The 19,493-nt window shown below is 35.5% G+C and overlaps 1 non-coding gene across 1 annotated transcript; it reads right to left on the bottom strand.

Moving 5' to 3' along the window:
- Positions 1-17,002: 17,002 nt before the first annotated feature.
- Positions 17,003-17,109, bottom strand: LOC126004828 (U6 spliceosomal RNA). The gene has a single exon (XR_007494074.1). It is a non-coding gene; the product is annotated as a U6 spliceosomal RNA (small nuclear RNA).
- Positions 17,110-19,493: the final 2,384 nt, after the last annotated feature.

The following is a 19,493-nucleotide window of genomic DNA, read 5'->3' as shown; positions in this document are numbered from 1 at the left end:
TTGTTTATCCTAATGCATGCTGTTTTAATGACTATTGATTTATAGTACAGTTTAGAGTTAGGGAAAATGATAACTGTCATCTTTTTTTCTAAAGGTTGCTTTAGCTGTTCATGGGCACTTATTGTTCAAATGAATTTCAGGAGTATTTGATCTATTTCTTTAAAGAATGCCATAGGTATCCTTAGAGGGATTTAATTAAATCTGTACAATGCTTTGGTGAGTATTGCCATTTAATGGTATCAAACCTGCCAATCCATGAATAGAGTATATGTCTTCATTTTCTTGTGTGCTCTTTTATTTCTTAAAGCAGTGTTCTTTAGTTTTTCTTTTCTTTTTTTTTTTCTGTATAAAATTTTCACCTCTTAAATTAGGTTAACTCCATGGGATTTGAGTTTCTGTGGTGCTACCATGAATGAGATTGTTTATTAATGTCTATTTATTCTTTATAATTATTTGTGTATAAGAAGCCCTTGATTTTTGTGTGTTAATTTTGTAGCCTGCCCTTTGCTATACAAATCTTTTGTTTCCAGAGCGTTTTTGTATAGTCTTTGAGTTTATGTTTATTTTGACTTTTTAGGTGTGTTAATTTTAGGCTGCAAAACATTGAATCTAACCTTTTTTTAAGAAGAGGGGGTTGGGTCACACCTAGAAGTGCTCAGGGGTTACTCTCCTGGCTCTCAGAAATTGCTCCTGGCATGCTGGGTGAGGAGGACCATATAGGATGCTGGAATTCAAACCACCATCCTTCTGCATGCAAGTGGATCTAAACTTTGATCCATTTTGCCTCCTTGTGTCTTTCAACTGATGCATTTAGTACATTGAAATTGAGACAAATAATTTTCATGGGACTTAGTGTCATCTTCTGTAAGAATTTGATGTGTCTGATCATTAGTCTTTGTGTTAAAATAGACTTTCAATTTTTCTTTTAAGGCTAGTGTAGAGTCTAAAGTTTCTGAGCTGTTGTTTATCTGTGAACCTGAATAGCCTTTCTTCAAACCTGAATATAAGTCTGGCTGGGTAAAGTACTCTTGGAAATGCATTAATTTCATTGACTTTTGTCACTATTTCATTGATTTTTGGGGGAGATAGCAAGGGGTTTGGGCCACACCCTGTGACACTCCAAGTTTTGCGCTCAGAAATCACTCCTGGCTTGGAGAAGCATATGGGTCATTGGTACCACGAGGATGGATCTCAGGTCTGTCTTGAAACAGCAGCATGAAGGGCAAATGCTTTACTGCTGTGCTATCGTTTATATCATATATTGCCTTCAGGCCTTGAGGGTTTCTTGCAATAAATCTGCTGTAAGTCTTAAGGATACTCTTTTCAATAAAATTTCCCTTTTTGATCTTGTTGTTTGCAGTATTTATTCCTATCTCTAGGATTTGTCATTGTAACTCAGGTGTGTCTTGGAATGCTTTTCTTTGGATCTCTTTTGGCTAGAATTCTTTGTGCATGTAGGATTTGGTTGAATGTACTCTTTATCCCTGACAGTTTCTCTGCAATGATGTAGTTAACTGTTGTTACTGCGTGGCGGTTTTCTTCCTTGGTCTCTGGGTCTCTAATGATTCTTAAGTTGTTTCTGTTGAATTTATACAATACTAATATTTTCTTTTCACGTTATTTGAGGACTTTCCCATTGCCTGATTGTTTACTTTAAGGCTCTTTCCCAACTTCTTCTGTTATATGGAGTTATTTGCACCTCATCTTCCAGCTTACTGATTCTGTCTTCAGTCACTGTTACTCTGTTGGAGTAACCTCAGTGAGGTTTTTATTTCACTTACCAATTTTTTCAGTCCTGTTATTTCAGTTTGGAGTTTTCTCATTTCTAATTTCATATCATCTTGTTTCTTTTTTTTAATTTTTTTGGGTTTTGGGCCACATCCAGTGACACTCAGATGTTACTCCTGGCTATGCACTCAGAAATCGCTCCTGGCTCGGGGCACCATATGGGATGCAGGAGGATCGAACCATGGTTCTTCCTAGGCTAGCGCAGGCAAGACAGATGCTTAACTGCTTGTGCCACCTCTCTGGCCCCCCTCTTGTTTTTTATTTGTGGTTAGGTTAGTTCGTTCCATGTTTTCTTTTCTAAAGTCCTTATCTGAGAGGCTAAATAGGTGGTCAGTGCTTTGCAGATCATCAGAGATATTATCTTTCTTCCCTAAGCATGGTGGAGGCCTGCCTTGTTTCCCCATTGTCACCATTGCAGTGTGATGTTTTCCATGAGCTGTGGAGTTCATTAACTAAGAGGAGTGTGTGCCAGCAGAGTGGAGTGAAGTGGAGCAGCCACATGCTCCTCTGGCTCTATCCTTGGGGCTAGTCCTCCTCTCACCAGGAGGCATTGTTTTGGGGAGTACAGGTTGCTGTGCCAGCCAGCCTCTGTGCACTGACACTTCTCTGACGTAAACCTTGGGGCCAGTTTTCTCACCTGGATGTGTGATTTCCGGGAGCCTAAGTCTCTGAGCCAGCCACCTCAGGGAGAGCTTGCTCCAGATTCTAAGACTGTTAGAATCCTGAAATCCTTGCACACTGCTGACCCTGGTTCAATCCTAGGATCTCAGGATGGTCTTCTGAGAACTGCAGGAGTGATTCCTAAGTGCAGGGATAGGAGTAATCCCTGAGTACTTCGAGGTTTGGTCCAAAAATCAAAGTTAGACAAAATAAAATATGATTTCTTAAAAAGAAGTTTGCAGATAGATATTTGAAAATCAAAGACTATTGCATTGTAGACTTTTAAGATCTCAAAGAAAATTAAAGTCATTGAGAGTTTTATACTATCAAAAAAAACCTTACATACTTTTGGGTTTTTTTTGTTTTGTTTTGTTTTGTTTGTTTGTTTGTTTGTTTGTTTGTATTTTTGGGCCATACCTGCTGACACTCAGAAATCGCCCCTGGCTTTGAGGGACCATATGGGATGCCAGGGATCAAACACAGGTCTGTCCTAGGTTAGCGTTTACAAGGTAAATGCCCTACTGTTGCACCATTGCTCCGGCCTTCATACTTTCTTATCATTATACTTTCTTACCAAATTATGAACAATATATAGCCAGACTTCCTACCTACAATTCAGATCTATACAGATTCTAGATTTTTTTTTTATTTCTAAAACTCTCAGGAAGACTTAATTGCTTCTTATTTTTGTTTCTTAGCTACCAGAGCTGTAGACATAAGGATAAAAATTGTACTTTGCCTAGTTAGCTGCCTGAATCTGGTATTGTTTATGGCCTTACTCTTGCCCTTAGTTAGGAATAGCAGTGACATAGTACAATATTGAAAACCTCAAAATACTTCTGTAATCTACTTTGTCTTTTTTTATTTCCTTGCTGATGAAGTTTTTCTCCCTCTAAAATTTTCCTTCAATTAATAACAATGACTTACTCATTATTTTTATGTATCTTTTTTCTTTGATATATAGAATTTTAATATATTTGATCTTTTAATACTTTTCAGGAATTTCCCACACATATTCACTATTTCATCACAGGTAAATCCTCTAGTGGCTATTGCTACTGAAGTGATATCATAGCAACAGAAAAAAAATCTAGGATAATAAAAAAATAAATTCTTCTCCTGTGTGCATTTTATTTAATGAAACAGATCTATAATTATTGCCATTATGCATGTTTATATCTTTAAATTTAAATATAGTTGATTATTGACCAATAACATCTTTACTCTAAAATTATGGGTTTTTTAAAAACATATAATAAATATGTTACAATAAGAGCTAATATCCAATTAAAAACACATAAATGCAGAAGGGATACAATATTTAGATGCTGTATAGATTAAAGTAAGTTAAGTGGTCAATTATTGAGTGATATGTGATCAAGTATATAATCTATATGGTCTTGTTAATTTTACCAAATATTTTTATAAAATATAGCAAGTACTATATAGTGTTTGTTTTAAAATATAGATTGAAATTTAAATTAGCAAATTTTCATTGTTTTCTTTCTAACATATAAAAACTCTAGAGGAGGGGCCAGAAAAATAGCACAGCAGGTAAGATGTTTCCCTTGCATTTAGTTGGCCTGGGTTTTATACCAAGCGTCACATATAGTCCCCAAGTGATTTCTGGTTACAGAGCCAGAAAAAAACAAAAAACAAAAAACTGATCTCTAATGGTTGTGGCTCCAAAACAAAAATAAAACTTTCTAAAGTAAAGTTTGAAAACAGCTCTAAAGTTATTTTTGACACTATCTCAGAATTAATAATTTTATCCGATTTTCTTAGTGAATAAAAAGTAAATAATTACCGGGCGTTTGCCTTACACATGGCTGACTCAGGATGGACCTCAGTTCAATCTTCACCAATACATATAGTCCCTCAAAGCCAGGAGTGATTTCTGAGTGCATAGCCAGGAGTAACCCCTGAGCATCAGCAGGTGTAGCCCACCCCCCTCAAAGTAACTAATTACAAAATTTTGAAAGTTCAAAATATTGGATTTTGCAATTGATTTTTATTTGCTATTTCTTTAAATTCTCACTAGTAAAAATAAACATTAACTAGCAATACTTTTAATAGTGTTTTATAAGTTGGATTATAAACTATTATTTAAAAGATCTCTAAAGTAAAGGAGACTTGAAATGACATAAAATGAAAGAAATCTGGAAATATTAAAGATAACTAAAATGAGAAATAACATTATGAGGAAATAATCTAAGAGCAGACTTTTTATCATGTTTTTATTCAATACTCACTAATCCTCTTTTGAAATTATTTTTAATGAAAGCACTGAAAGTATTAAGAGACAATGCTTAAATAATTTAATATTTTTCTGCAATTAGTAGAATTCTTTGTAATTTCATCAGAGCTAAAATAATCCCTCCCACAATTGCTTAAACCTGTGTCAAAATGTCAGAAGTGAAGTGTTTTTCCAGTAATCAGAATCCTATATAAATGTTAAACAGGGGCATTAAACTCACTAAGACCATGCCACCAGCTGTTTGGGTAGCATTTTATTTTTTCTAGACTGACAGGGAAAAAAAATCCTGTAAATTATAAAAATCATTTTAGCATGCATTTGATTTTAGCCCAACTACTCCTTGTAGTAAGAGGAAATAAGCTGTCTGCCAGACAGCCATTAACACTGAGCTGAACCGAAGCAAGGAAGAGAGGCATGGTGATTTTGTTCTAAGTTCTTGCCTGAGAGTTGACTATTACTCAGATTTACTAGACCACTTTAGATAAACTACTTGATCTCTCTTTATCTTGGCTTTTCAGTAGTTAAATTTATGAGAACATTGACCTTATCATCCAAGCAGTTGAGAGGAATAGCTAATGAAGTCCCAGTGAAGTTCTTTAAAAACACTGAGTACTTAAATCATAGGCATGATTTTTTTTTTTACTTTTTATATAATAGTGTTTTTACTCATATTGTTTTGAAGCATTAATAAAAACTTGTTGGAAAAATAGCTACTTTCACTAGATTGCTTTCATCTAGTAGATGCTGAATAGCCCAACTGGCTTAAGGAATGAGACTTTATTGTTTCATAATCCTTGTCTGAGGAAAGAGTGGTTGAAGCCTTGTGTATACTTGAGGAACTTGGTTTATCAGAGATGCATTCACTCTTGTTTTCCCCTCTTTCTATCCTCAGCATATGCTTCTGGTACAAAACAGTAGCTTTGGTTTTAGGTATCATCTGAAGATATAACAAAGTAAAGAAAAAAATCTTTTTTTTTTCCTTATCACTTCTTAAAATTTAAGAAATATTTCTAAAAAACTCTGCATCCCTTCATCCCTTTCATATATTTTTGATCAATTCTAAGGTCATCTCACAGACTAAAAGAAATGGGGAAGTATGATTGCATTAGTCTCTGCGGGTCAAATAGAGGGGCACTAAACCAATTCTGAATTATGCCAATAATTTTTTTCTCTTCTATTCTATCCTACCCTATCACAAAGCTGAATAAAATCATACCTACAAGTAACTCTCCACAAAACTTCATTGTCTTGAAGAATAAATAGGTTTACAATGCTCTTTATTTTTTCTATTTTCCTATTCAAAATAACACAATTTATTAAAAAAAACTCATGTTTCTAAATTAATTTATTCTAAATATGCTGTTTATTCAGTAAAGTGTCCATATTTCTTTGTTTTACAATATTTAATTATTAAGACTTTAGCACTATCTATAGCATTTTTAATACAAAAGCATTATTCTTTTTAAGATAAAACAGTGTTATAAGCCTATTAACATTTTCTCTTTAATTTTCTTAATTCTCCTCTTACCTTTCTTATTAAGTTTTGAACTTAAAATGTATTAGCAAAAATTGTATGTACTATTACTTTTAAAATTTGTACCTGCAAAAACTATAAATATTACAGTACTGACTGACCTTTTAAATTTTGTGGAATTTTAGGAATTTAGCTTTATTCATTTAGATGTATAGGTGTTACCATCTCCACAATACGGTTTTTTTATTTTTTTTTTATTTGGGATCACACCTGTGGGGTGCTAAGGAATTACTCTTGGCTCTCCTCTCAGGGATTACTTTTGACGGGACTTGGTCATATGTGGTGCCTGGGTTGAAATCTGAGTTGGAAACCACAATAACAATTATTCCTCTACTACAGGGGTCTCAAACTCACAGCCCGTGGGCCATTTGCGGCCCTCTGTACAACATTTTGTGGCCTGCGGCCGGCCTTCAAATATCGCAGTATTTGCAATTATTCGCTTACTGATAATCGCAATAAAAATTGCATTAGTAAGAAAAAAATCACATTAAACATTCGCATACCCCGAGCAGTTCCGTTAGGGGTATGCAAATGTTTAATGCGATTTTTTGCGATTTTTTTCTTACTAATGCAATTTTTATTGTGAATATTTGGTAAGCGAATAATCGCCAATACTTTGCGCCTAGCACAGATGTCATTTCTGCTGCTCCTGCCTGCTGTCCCTTGCATTACTGGAGACCTAAGGGAGAGAAGTTTATTACAGAATTAGATTTTGTCATACCTTCATCATGACTTCATCAAAGCCTGCAGTGAAGAGAAAGATTGATGACGAGCACAGCAATTTCAGGAAAAGTGGGAGACGCAGTATTTCTTTGTTGAGCACAGGAGCATCCCACATGTCTTATTTGCTCAGAGAAAGTTGCAGTGCACAAGGAATACAACTTGAAATGCCATTATTCAACTAAACATGCTGAGGAATGTGCAAAATATCAAGGAAATGAGAGAGCCAAGAGGGTTGCCAGTGCTAAAGCATGTCTAATGAGGCAACGAGATTTCTTCAAGAAAGCAACCAAAGAGAATGTTGCATCAGTCGAAGCTAGATACATGGTTAGTGAGATGACTGCTAAGGCAGGGCAACCATTCACAGAAGGAGAGTTTGTTAAAAAATGCATGTTACAGGCTGCAAGCGTTATCTGTCTGGAAAAGAAAGGTCAGTTTAGCAAAATCAGCCTTTCTGCCAACACTGTGGCAGAGCACATTTCTGACATGTCAAGTGAGATTTATCATCAACTGTGTGAGAAAGCCAAATGTTTTGATGCATACTCAGTTGCTCCTGACAAGGGCACAGATATAACAGACACTGCGCAGCTCACAATTTACGTCTGTGGTGTTGATTGCAATTTTGAATTGACAGAGGAGCTGCTCACAATAATTCCAATGCATGACCAGACCACCGCTAATGAAATATTTTGGCATCTGTGTGATGCCATTGAGAATGCAGGTTTGCCATGGAAGAGTTTTGTTGGAATAATGACCGATGGAACACCATCAATGACAGGGAGGAAAAATGAACTGGTGGCACTTGTTCAAAAAAAACTTGAAGAGGAGGGTGTAGAGAAGGCCATTGTTCTTCACTGCATTATCCATCAGCAGGCCCTTTGTAGTAAATGCCTGCCGTATGACAATGTGATGTCTGTTGTTGTGAAATACATCAACCAAATCAGATCCAGGGGCTTAAAGCACTGGAGGTTCCGTGCTTTTTTAGAGGAAATGGAGTCAGAATATGGAGATGTGCTCTATTCACCGAGTTACATTGGCTCAGCAGGGGAAATGTCCTGAAAATATTTTTTAAGTCGAGAGAAGTGAAAGCTTTCCTAGAGAAGGATGGGAATGCTGTTTCTGAGTTAAGTGATCACAAATGGCTCATGGACTTAGCTTTTCTTGTTGACATCACACATAAGCTGAATGTACTACACAAGATGTTACATGTTATCAGTGCTGCCTATGACAACATGAGAGCATTCTCCACAAAACTTGTGTTATGGAAATCCCAGCTCTCTCAGACAAACCTTTGCCATTTCCCACCATGCAAGGAACTTGTGGATGCAGGCATACCATTCAGTGGTGAGAAAATATGTTGATGCTATTTTTAAGCTAGAGAAGAAATTTGATCACAGATTTGCAGACTTCAAAAAGCACAGAGCCACTTTCCAAATTTTTGTGGACCCCTTTTTCTTTGATGTGCAAGATGCCCCTCCTGAGCTTCAAATGTAGCTCATTGACCTGCAATGCAACTCTGATCTCAAAGCCATGTTCAGGGAGATTAGTGGAAAAGCAGACATGCATGGGCAATTTTTGAGAGAATTGCCCCCCAGCTTCCCTGAGCTCTCCCAAATGTTCAAGTGCACCATGTGCCTTTTTGGGAGCACATATTTGTGTGAAAAGTTATTCTCCACATTGAACTTCAATAAGTCAAAGTACAGGTCTAGACTTAATAATGATCATCTTCAAGCCATACTGAGGGTCTCAACTACTTCCTCTCTAAAGCCAAATGTGGTTCAGATTTGTGAGAAGAAGCGCTGTCTAGTCTCTGGCAGCAAGGAATAGGCAAAAGATGCCATGTTCAGAAGAACTGTTCATGATCTTCACTCAATGTTCTATTCATGTTCAGAAGAAATAATTAAAACTGTTAATAATGATGTTTGAGGACTTTTTTTTTTGTGAAATACCTTATGCGGCCCTGCCTCACTCCGACTTTGCCTCCTGCGGCCACCAGGTAAATTGAGTTTGAGACCGCTGTTCTAATAAATCTAATAAAATGGTAACAGACACATTTTGAATAAGAACTTTAGGATACAGAAGCTAAATTTGATAACTTTTATATAACTGTACCCATGACTTAAGCACTGTTTGTGAGCCCAAGCTTCATCATGGGTGCAGGGTTGGAGGTTCTCAAGTATAACTGGGTGTAAATTGAAAATTTCTGAATACTGTTGGGCTGACCCAGTTCCCCCCAGTTACTTTACAGCATCAGCAGCTCCACATACTATCCTCAGGTTTAGCACTGAGCTAAGGCTCAAGGTTGGTTGGCTGAGAATTACAGAGAAAGTCCTCAAAGCCCTCTGAGCACTTACTGAAAAGACACACCTTTCAAATAAATGAATAATTAAGTTATGTTTCATTTAAAGTGTTTTGTTGATAGCTACTTAAACTAGTTAAAATGTTTTAACTTTTTTTTTTTTTGGTTTTTCGGGCCACACCTGTTTGATGCTCAGGGGGTTACTCCTGGCTAAATGCTTAGAAATTGCCCCTGGCTTGGGGGAACCATACGGGACACCAGGGGAACAAACCGTGGTCCTTCCTTGGCTAGCACTTGCAAGGCAGACACCTAACCTCTAGCGCCACCTCCCCAGCCCCAAAATGCTTTAACTTTTAATTGTGAATGGTATGGTAGATCATTAGCAGAAGTCTTTGTAGCATATCAACTGTTACAGGGAAGGGAAAATATGTAAAGAAAGTAAGTACCTTTTATTTTGTTTTGTTTGGGGCTCACATTCAGAGATTATTCTGGCTCTGTAGTCAGAGATCATATATACATATATATATATATATATACATATATATATATATATATACCTGATATATATATGCCTGAATGGAATCACGGTTAGCCATGCCTAAATATTGTGCTTTATAGCCCTAAAAAGTAACTTTCAAGAGAAAGAAAAAAATGATATATAGCTTCCTTAAGAACAGCTTTACAATATGATCTCAAAATAGATGATGAGAGAAGATTTACTCTGATATTTAAGTTCTAATAGCTACTGTGTGATGTCATCATTTCAAAATATATTATGTATATACATGGAAAATATTCTGATTTAAGTAATTTTCCATTGATCCACAAATGTTTTATATTTACATCTAAAAATGTAAAAGATGGCTCCAGTTTTCCAATATTGTCTTAGGGCGAAAAGTCCCAAACTTCTTTAACAATGAGGTGATATGATTGAATGAATTACACACACACACACACACACACACACACACACACACACACACACACACAAAACCCCACAATGACAGAACCCTGACAATAGCAACAGCTTTCTTGCACTTAACCCAAATTGACTGAATAACAAATCCAAGGTAGAACAGATCAAGGTCAGATCAATAATATAGAAGATAAGGCATTTACTTTCTACATGGCTAACCCTGTTCAATCTCTGACATCTCATATGGTCCCCAAACATTACTAGAAGTGATCCTTGAGCACATATCTTGCCAGGAATAAACCATGACCACTTCTGGGTGTGGCCCCAAAGCAAACAAGCAAACACAAAAAATCCAGAGTGTTTCCAGAAGTTATTTCATGGGTTATATTCATTGGTAACATGAAATGTTCCTTGGACTAAAGGTAAATTATAAGTAAAAAAAGAAAACGTTTAGAAATCTTATACTAAAGTACAAGCATTTGTAACATGATTATTTTTGAAGAGTGGCTTCAGGAAACCTGGAGTACACTCCCAATAATTTTCAGCAAAGCTGAAATAAAAGCTGGCAGTTTAATGTAAGTGCCCAAGAGTCCCACCTGTGGATGCTTGGGGTAGTATGTGGGGATTGAATTCAGTGAAGTGCAGTTTGCCTACATTTTAAAAAAAAATTGTGCCTTTCACTTCTGTGAGTGTACTCTAGAATACTAAATCATGTTTCAAAATTGCCCTTTTCTTATTGCCAGCAGTATCTTAAACTCTCCAACTTCTCCCCACATGCTTACAATCTCTAAAGCGAAGTGATCCTTATCAGCAATTTTTATGTTTATATCTGAGTGAAATCTCCTGCTGGGCATTGCCATAAGAGCAGTTGTCTCTTCTATTCTTCAATAATCTTCTGATGATAGATGCAATCATGCTTATCTATGTATTTATCTAAAAATTATAAATGGGTCAGCAATAGTTTTGTGGACATAGTTCCTGGAAAAAAAACACCCCTCAAGGTGATACACCGATTAAATACTAATTTTTGGGGGGGAGAAGAGTGGGTTGGACCACTGATAGCAATGTTCATGGTCTATTCTTAGCTCTGTGTTTAGGATTCAATCTTGGTGATGCTTAGGGAGCTATATTTCATACTTCTCTATGGGGCTATGTTGCTGGGGAATATACTGAGGTCGACTGAATGAAGTATATGTCTAAATCCTTTGAATCTTGAGAAAATCTATTTTACATAGTAATACTTGGAGTTTAAAAAAACAGAAGACATCCTTTGTTGTTTTTATATTTTTAATTTTTTGTGTATTTTTTATTGTCTAAATCCCATGATATTTAGTACTTATTTCTGATTTAGTGCTCAGGGATTACTCCTGGTGGTGCCCAGCATTCTTGGGTATAACCAGGTTGTCTGTGTACAAGGCAAGCACCTTCTGTGCTGTACTATTCTTCAGCCTAACTAGCCAAAGATCTTAACTAAATCACCTGTTTAATATGCTTAAAGTATGTTTAAAATATACTTACAGTTCCAATCTAGAAAAATATTATTTTATGTTTTATGTATTTCCCTTATTTGGCTATATTTCATATTACTCTTCTTCCTCATCTTCAGATATATTCTATTTTGCAAATTATTTTGTGTTTTTAAACTGTCTTATTTTAGTTTAGTGGAACAAGTCTGGTTTAAATGAACAGATTAACAGTTTTGCAATATTATTTTGATACTCTATGTTTTTCACTTGCCAATCTCTCCAGAGTGGAAATTTATACCAATTTTAAGTTATATATGCCATAAATCCTAAAACTGGTACTGCAATGAATATTTTACACATTAGAACAGAATGCTTCAAAAAATATTGGAAGTGCATATATTCTGTTACACACCACAAAAAAAAATAAAGATTTATCAAGGAATTTTTATTGAAAACAAATAATTTTGGACAAGAGTGATATAAACAACTGACTTGAGATATTTTGAAGATAATTTTAGTTTTTTATTGTAGCAAATTTTAAATAATCTAATTTTCACATTTATTATAATATTTGGAAATAACTAAAAATATTCTACATAATATATCAAACGACAAATTAAAAAGTAAAATGTAAATGTACCAAATGTGTATTTGTTGTGCTCAGTTAAATATATTGACTTATAAACTTTTTTTTGGGGGGGGCACACCTGTGACTCTCAGGGTTACTCCTGGTATGTGTTCAGAAATCGCTCCTGGCTTGGGGAACCATAAGGAACACTGAGAATCGAACTAAGGTCTGTCCTGGGTCAGCCGCGTGAAAGGCAAATGCCCTACCGCTGCACTATCACTTTGCCCCTGACTTACAAACTTTTACTCAATAATTTTGACAGTCTTCTCATTCTGAAAACTGAACTCAAATCTTTTTCTTGTAGTGCCAATATTTTTCAAGGTCTTTACATTGGCTTCATCATGAATGAGTTGATATGCATTCATAAAAGTCACTTGATACTCAGAATGTACAAGACATCAAAGTGAAAATAATATTTCCTTGGGACCTAAAACTGAAGAGTTACCCTAAGTCCTATGTGAACCATGACCTTTTTATGGGGTTTAAAGATGACTTTTCAAAGCATAGAAAACTCAGAACCACTTGCTGTAATGCTCCAGCAAGTATTCCTTGTACCCAGGTCTTTTCATGGCAGCTGGTTATGTAATTTGATTATTGTTCAACCATGATATTTAGTATCTTATAAAAGTCAACACAACTTGACTATGCTTCATATTACATAGAATCTACAGGTCAACCTCAGAAGACTTGACATCTTAAAAATAATTACTCTTCTTATTCATGTAAATACTTATTTCTTTATTTATTAAGAACTTTAAATTTTCTTTGGATTTTCTAATATTTTATAGATGTTTTTCTATGATTCACACATCGCTAATCATACTTACTTGAAATTAACCTTTTTTTTAGCTTTAAATGCTAATTTTTTTTGTTTTTGGGCCACACCCATTTGACGCTCAGGGGTTACTCCTGGCTATGCACTCAGAAATCGTTCCTGCTTTTGGGGACCATATGGGATGTGGGGGGATGGAACCACGGTCCGACCTACGCTAGCGCTTGCAAGGCAGACACCTTACCTCTAGCACCACCTTCCCGGCCCCATAAATGCTAATTTTAAGATTAATGCTAATACATAAAATCTTTTAATATTTTGCTTTGTTCTGGGAAATCATATCCTGCAGTGTTCAGGGCTTACTTCTGGTGTGCATGAGAGATATGTTAATTTTTAATTTATGAGTATTTTAAAATCATATGTTGATTTTAGTTGCATTTATAGATTACACAATCTCCTCTATTGTTGGGTTTTTGTTTCTTTTTTTTTGTTTGGGAACACAACTGATAGTGCTCAGGGGTTACTTCTGGCTCTGTACTCAGGAATAACTCTTGAGGAACCATTTGGAATCCTGGGGCTCAAACCTGGATCAGCTTTATGTAAGGAAAATTCCCTACTCCCTGTACTATCACTGTAACCTCATATTGTTGTTCATTTAATATGAAAAACTTCTTAAAACTTTTGATTTTCTAGTTCTGTTTTGTTTCTTTTTTTCTTGCATTATTGCAGCTACTAGAAACTCTATGACATCTTTTTGATTTCTATCTCAAACTTCAATTCTTGGTTCTTACAATACTTGAATGTTTTAGATGAAAGAAAAAGGCATGTTTTTGTTTTCCAGAAACAATTCTGTACTGATTCAATACAAAATAGCAGTTTGAACCAAAAAAAATTTAGCAGTTTGACATTTAAGGGAAAAGAATGATTTTTTTTTACTCCCTTGCTTTTTATTTCTATATATTTGAATGACCAAACAAAATATCTTAAGAAATATAAGATCATTTTCCCAGACTGCAGAGATAGATTTATCAATTTTGTTCAAACTACATAGTAGTTTTTAACAGTGAAAGATGACATGAAACAAGAACTTTATTTTTCCTGCTAATCATTGTATTTCTGATGTCTAGAATAATGATTGCACAAGTGAAAATGTAATACTTTTGTGGATTAAAAAAATGAATATTGGGATATCTTTGTACTGAACATGGTTCAGAAAGGGTGGATATTTTAGTTTCTTACTAATTTATAGATATTATTCCAAAATAATTTGATACACCAATATGAGTCATTATAGAAGTTATGGAATTTTCAAAATACTCTTATGACCACACAGGAGACAAGAGGTGAGTTTATGTATTTTTTCATGCATTATATTTTGAAACAGAGAATAATTAAAATATGAGATGAATGATCATAAAAAATTGGTAGATACTCTCAAGCTATTATGAAAGTTTTTCGGTGAGGCACTAGATTGGGTGATAAGATAAACTGAGAAAACAGGTTTAAAAAGTTCAAACTGTTTAAACATAAAATAGCCACATAGATGCGGTTCCCAGAAGCTTTGAACAGGGGGCTGCAGAGATACAAGCAATTGAAAAGGATGAAGATAAAAGTAAAGCCCTGAAAGCAAGAAAATATATAAATGTGAAAAACGAAGAAGAGAAATATTTTGAACTGTTTAATCTGCTGTTGTATTTGTTGACATGGGAATATGTCAAGAGTGCTTTAATATCACTCACATATGGTGTTCAATAATGATGAGTTATGTTTATATTGATTTGTCATATTTATGCACTGTGGGACTTTTTGCCATAGATTTTTGAAGACTATTTGACAAACCATATATAAATATTAAAATAAATTGATAGAATGAATTATCATAAAATAATATATGTGTTAGGAACAGAGATTTAGCACACCAGACAGATTTCTTGCCTTGCATGCAGCCTACTGGGATTCAGTCATTGGCATCTCATATGATTTCCCCAGAGTGACTATTGAGTTCAGAACCAGGAATAACCCCTGAACATAGCTGGGTGTGGCTTCCCACCAAAATAATAAATAAATAAAACAAAGAAAACCACAACAATTCCCCCACAAATTTGCTATCTTTATTTCAAAATGCTGATAATTATTCAAGCCTAATTATGGATAAGTGGGGATTTGTTTTAGCTATTTTTAATTTTAAAGTTTTCAAATATTTGAAAATGTGTTTCCCTGCAAGTCTTTTAATCATTCATGCTACAATTATTTAGGTCTTACCTAAGGTATGACTAACTGTTTGATGAAAATGGACATGCAGCAGTGAACAGAACAAACCCCCTTTTTTCATGAATCTTAAAATTTTTCTAGAGAAATAGAACAATTAATATGAAATAAATATCATAAATCTGTATACAAAAAAAGCATAAAAGTAGACAGAAGGTAGAATGATAATGGATGCTCTTGTAAATCAATGAAAGTCTCAATGAGATAATTTTGCATAGACACATAAATGAGAAAAAAAAGAAAATCATGCAAATAAAAAGGCAATAACTCTAAAAAGAAATATGTTTTTAATTTTTTTAGAGAAAGCAAAACACATATACAAACAACAACAAAAATAAAATAAAAGTGCTGATCAAGGTGCATTACAGCAAGCAGAGAAAAACATGATGACTGCAACTTAGTCAAATGTGTCATTCATACCCTTGAATTTCTGACAGTGGCTTTGAGAATTAATTTAATTCAAGATGACATTGAATATATTGAATCAGAGAAGTTCATTATTTTAATAGCTTTAAAAATAATGGAGTATCAGAGCAGTTTAGCTTCATATACAATGAGTGAATGTATAGAATTCTTATTTATCTCCCCTTTATCCATATTAATGGCCAACAGTAGTCTGTTATGTTATCACTGGAGTCATCTTTGACACATGAAATCTGTAGTTTTCATTAAAGATTATTTTTTGTGCTTTAAGTTGTTTTGACTTAGGCATATATATAAAGATAGAAAGCAACCACTGTTACAACATACAAAATTAGTTCTACCGACTAAAAAGAAAAAAAAACAAACCTCCTTTATCCCGACAATCTTCCTTCTCCCTTCAATCCTCTGCATCTACTGATGATTTATTTTACCTATAGTTTTCCTTTTCCAGACTGACATATCATTTGAATTATATAGTCTGTAGCCTTCTCAGATTAAATTCTTTCACTCAGTGATAACTACTCAAGTCTCTTCCAAGGTCTTTTTGTTGCTTGATAATGCATTTCTTTTATCACTAAGATTCTCTCTTGTGAGTCAAATATAGTTTCCTGAAGAAAACCCAAGCTGCTTCCAAATTGACAGCATGAACAAAAGTACTATAAATAACTGTGCTCATACATCTGTGTGGATATGTTTTTGACTCATTTGGCTAATTTTCAAGGAAGACGTTCTAGCCTATATAATATGAGTTACATCTACTAGGAAAAGAATTTGCTAACTTTTGGCTATATTACTTTGCATTTCCACTGAGAATGACATGCCTCTCACTCTCATTCCTCACATACTTGGTGTTGTCAATATTATGAATTGCAGTTTTACTAATAGGTCTATAATGGCATAACGTTGTTATTTGAATGTTTAATATACTGCAAGTATTTTTTTCATATGTTTGTCATCTGAGTGTTTATGTTGAGTGTGTGTTTAGACAATTTGTCTTTTTTTTTTTTGATGGGGATAGAGCCTCCCAAATAATGCTCAGGGTCTCCATGGCCATTTCAGGTCATATGCAACCAACCTGGCTGGGCAATACAATACTTACAGGGATTAACATATAAGTCTTATACATCTAGGCCTCTGCCCATGAACTCATCTCCTGCCTCACTTACTTTCATTTCAAAGTCTTGACTTATTGCTGAGTAGTAAGAGTTCTTGTATTCAGGTTTCCACATTACCACAAAGTATGCAGCTTTCTCACAATATGTTTTTGTATAAAAAATATGGAGTGCTTCAGGAATTTGCATGTCATCCTTGCACAGGGACCATGATAATCTCTGTATTATTCCAGTGTTAGCATATGTGCTGCTTCTGAAGGGAGCACAAAGATGCAATTCTTATGACACATCTCCTACATTTAAAATAAGAGGCTATTTCCATTAATTCCTCAGGAAGTTTTCTGAATTTCCCAGGTCAAAAAATGAACAAAACTAGGGCCAGAGAAATAGCCCCCAAAACTAAAAGGAAGCCTTAATTATACAGTGCTTTGAACTATCACTATCACTGCTTTCCGGCAGCCAGTACCAGGCAGTGTCCAGCAACCCTGACTCCAAGCATTGAATGACCAGGTTTGGTCTCAGTATTCCCAGAAATGGCCTCCCAGCACCCAGTACTACTAGAGAATGGTCGAAATTAAAAAAACAAAACGACCTACCAAGTCATAGTAAACATCATAAGAATATATAATAATGCAACAAAGAGTAAAAGCAGGCACACCTGGATAATTACACAAGGCTAAAAATTAGTAAAGAGGTGCTGTAAAGAGGTAACAGTGTTTACTGCTCACTTTTGTATTAAAGCAAGCATCCCCTTTGGATTTATTTCCTTTGGCACCAAGAGGCTCTTAATGTTAATCCGTCTGAAAAGGGACTGGTTTCCCTCTGCATGGGTTCTCTGGTGTAACCTGTTCTGGAAATCTTCCAGACCAACTCTGCAGCTTGCCTGTCTCTGAGTTGCGCTCAGGGTCAGTAGTAGATGTAAGGACTGAAGCTGAAAGTGATCAAGCAAGAATATCACATAGTTTCTCAGAATTTTTCCCTATCAAGTGAACGAAGTTTCAACATTCCTCTCAGGGTTTGTGTCTGGAGTGTTATTTCTGTGCATTCATAGGGTTTCATTCTCCTTGTAGGACTCTTCAGGAACTGATACTTGGGTTTTGCTGCTTGAAGGAAAATTGTGAGAAAAGTGCCGAGGAAGAAAGGAACAGGTTAATTTTGGAACTAGCGATTTAAAATGATGGTGAACTTGATGTCTACCCAATCCATCATGCTCTCAGTTTCGAGCTCGGGGTTTCTGGAGCCTGGTTGAGGAAGTCAATAAAAAGAAAAAAGTTAGTGGGTCAGAGTAAAGGAGATGAAACCTAGTAGGCATGAACTGTTAATGAAGCCCTAGGGAACCATAATCTGCTCCCTTTAAAATTTTGCCAGAACAGAGTTAAACGCCATCCATCTCCAAGGCATGCATGTTGATTTTTCTGTTTTCTTCTAGTTTGGGGCACACCCAGCAGCGCTCAGGTGTTACTCCTCAAATTTTTCTCACAAATTACTCCTGGCAGATTCAGAGGACTATTTGGGATGCCAGAGATTAGTTACAGGTCGACCACATGCTAGGCAAATGCTTTAGCTGCTGTGCTATTGTTCTGGTCCCTGCATGATAACTTTTAAGAATCTTTCTAGAGGACCCAGAGGTTAATGCAGAATGTAGGCTGCTTGCCTTGTTTGTGACTGACTTGGGTTTGATCCCCTGGAATTCCATATACACGCTCCCAAGCCTGCAAGGAGAGATTCCTGAGTGCAAAGCCAGGAGTAATTAATTTATGAGCATGACCAGGTGTAGCCACCCCCAAAACTAATGAACTTTTAAAGTTTATATTTTAGTTATTTTGATGTTAGAGTGGTCTTTTGTAAAGGTAATATATGTGTATGTACATATGTGTGTTTTATAGTTCGGTATGGCCTGGGCAATAAGAGCAGTTTAGAAAAATCAAGGTTCTAAGAGTGAACCAGTGCCTGCACTGTGGAGCTCGTGGAGAACTTGTGGCAAATACATTTTGTGTGTAGAGAAGATGTCAGCTAAATCAAGTCTGTTTCTGACCTGTTATATTTGAAGTTTCAATTTAAATTGCCCATTATGTATACTGAGTATGAAATTGACTATGAATAGAGAGCTTGGGATCTTGAAGAAAATAAAAATTGAGGGAAAAGTTGGTATGTGTGTAGTTGGTAGGCCTTGAGTGTAGGATGAAAGAAATTAGAGGATGCCAGGTAAAAGAGTGCAGAGGTTATGACATTTGTGTTGCATGAATCCAACTTTGGTTCAACCTTCAAAACAGTGTATGGTCTTCCAATCACTACTAGGTGTAATTCTAGTCACACAGTTAGGAGTATGTCCTGAGCCTGTCACCAGAAGTACTTTCCTTCCCCACAAAAAAGGGAACAAGGGAATGATTGTAGATAAAAAGGAAACAGAATCCAGGAAGGCAGGAGAGCAGCCTGCCTAAAATTTGGAGTTTAACTGGAAATTCCAAATCTGACTTGAGACAGTCAGCTGCCAGAGTTCCAAGGAAAAATGAGGGAAGAGTGTGGGGAATGTTTTCAAGGAGAAGACAGTTGTGCATATTTTGTTGAAGAGTTGAGAAAGCTGAGAATTGACAACAGATTTTGCAGCAAGAGAATGGGGGAGAGTTTTATAGGAGATAGAGACTTAGAG

The sequence above is a fragment of the Suncus etruscus genome, chromosome 3 (assembly GCF_024139225.1).
Source record: "Suncus etruscus isolate mSunEtr1 chromosome 3, mSunEtr1.pri.cur, whole genome shotgun sequence".
Lineage (NCBI taxonomy): Eukaryota > Metazoa > Chordata > Mammalia > Eulipotyphla > Soricidae > Suncus > Suncus etruscus.
Note: the sequence above shows the minus strand (reverse complement) of the source record. Positions and strands in the feature narration are given on the sequence as shown.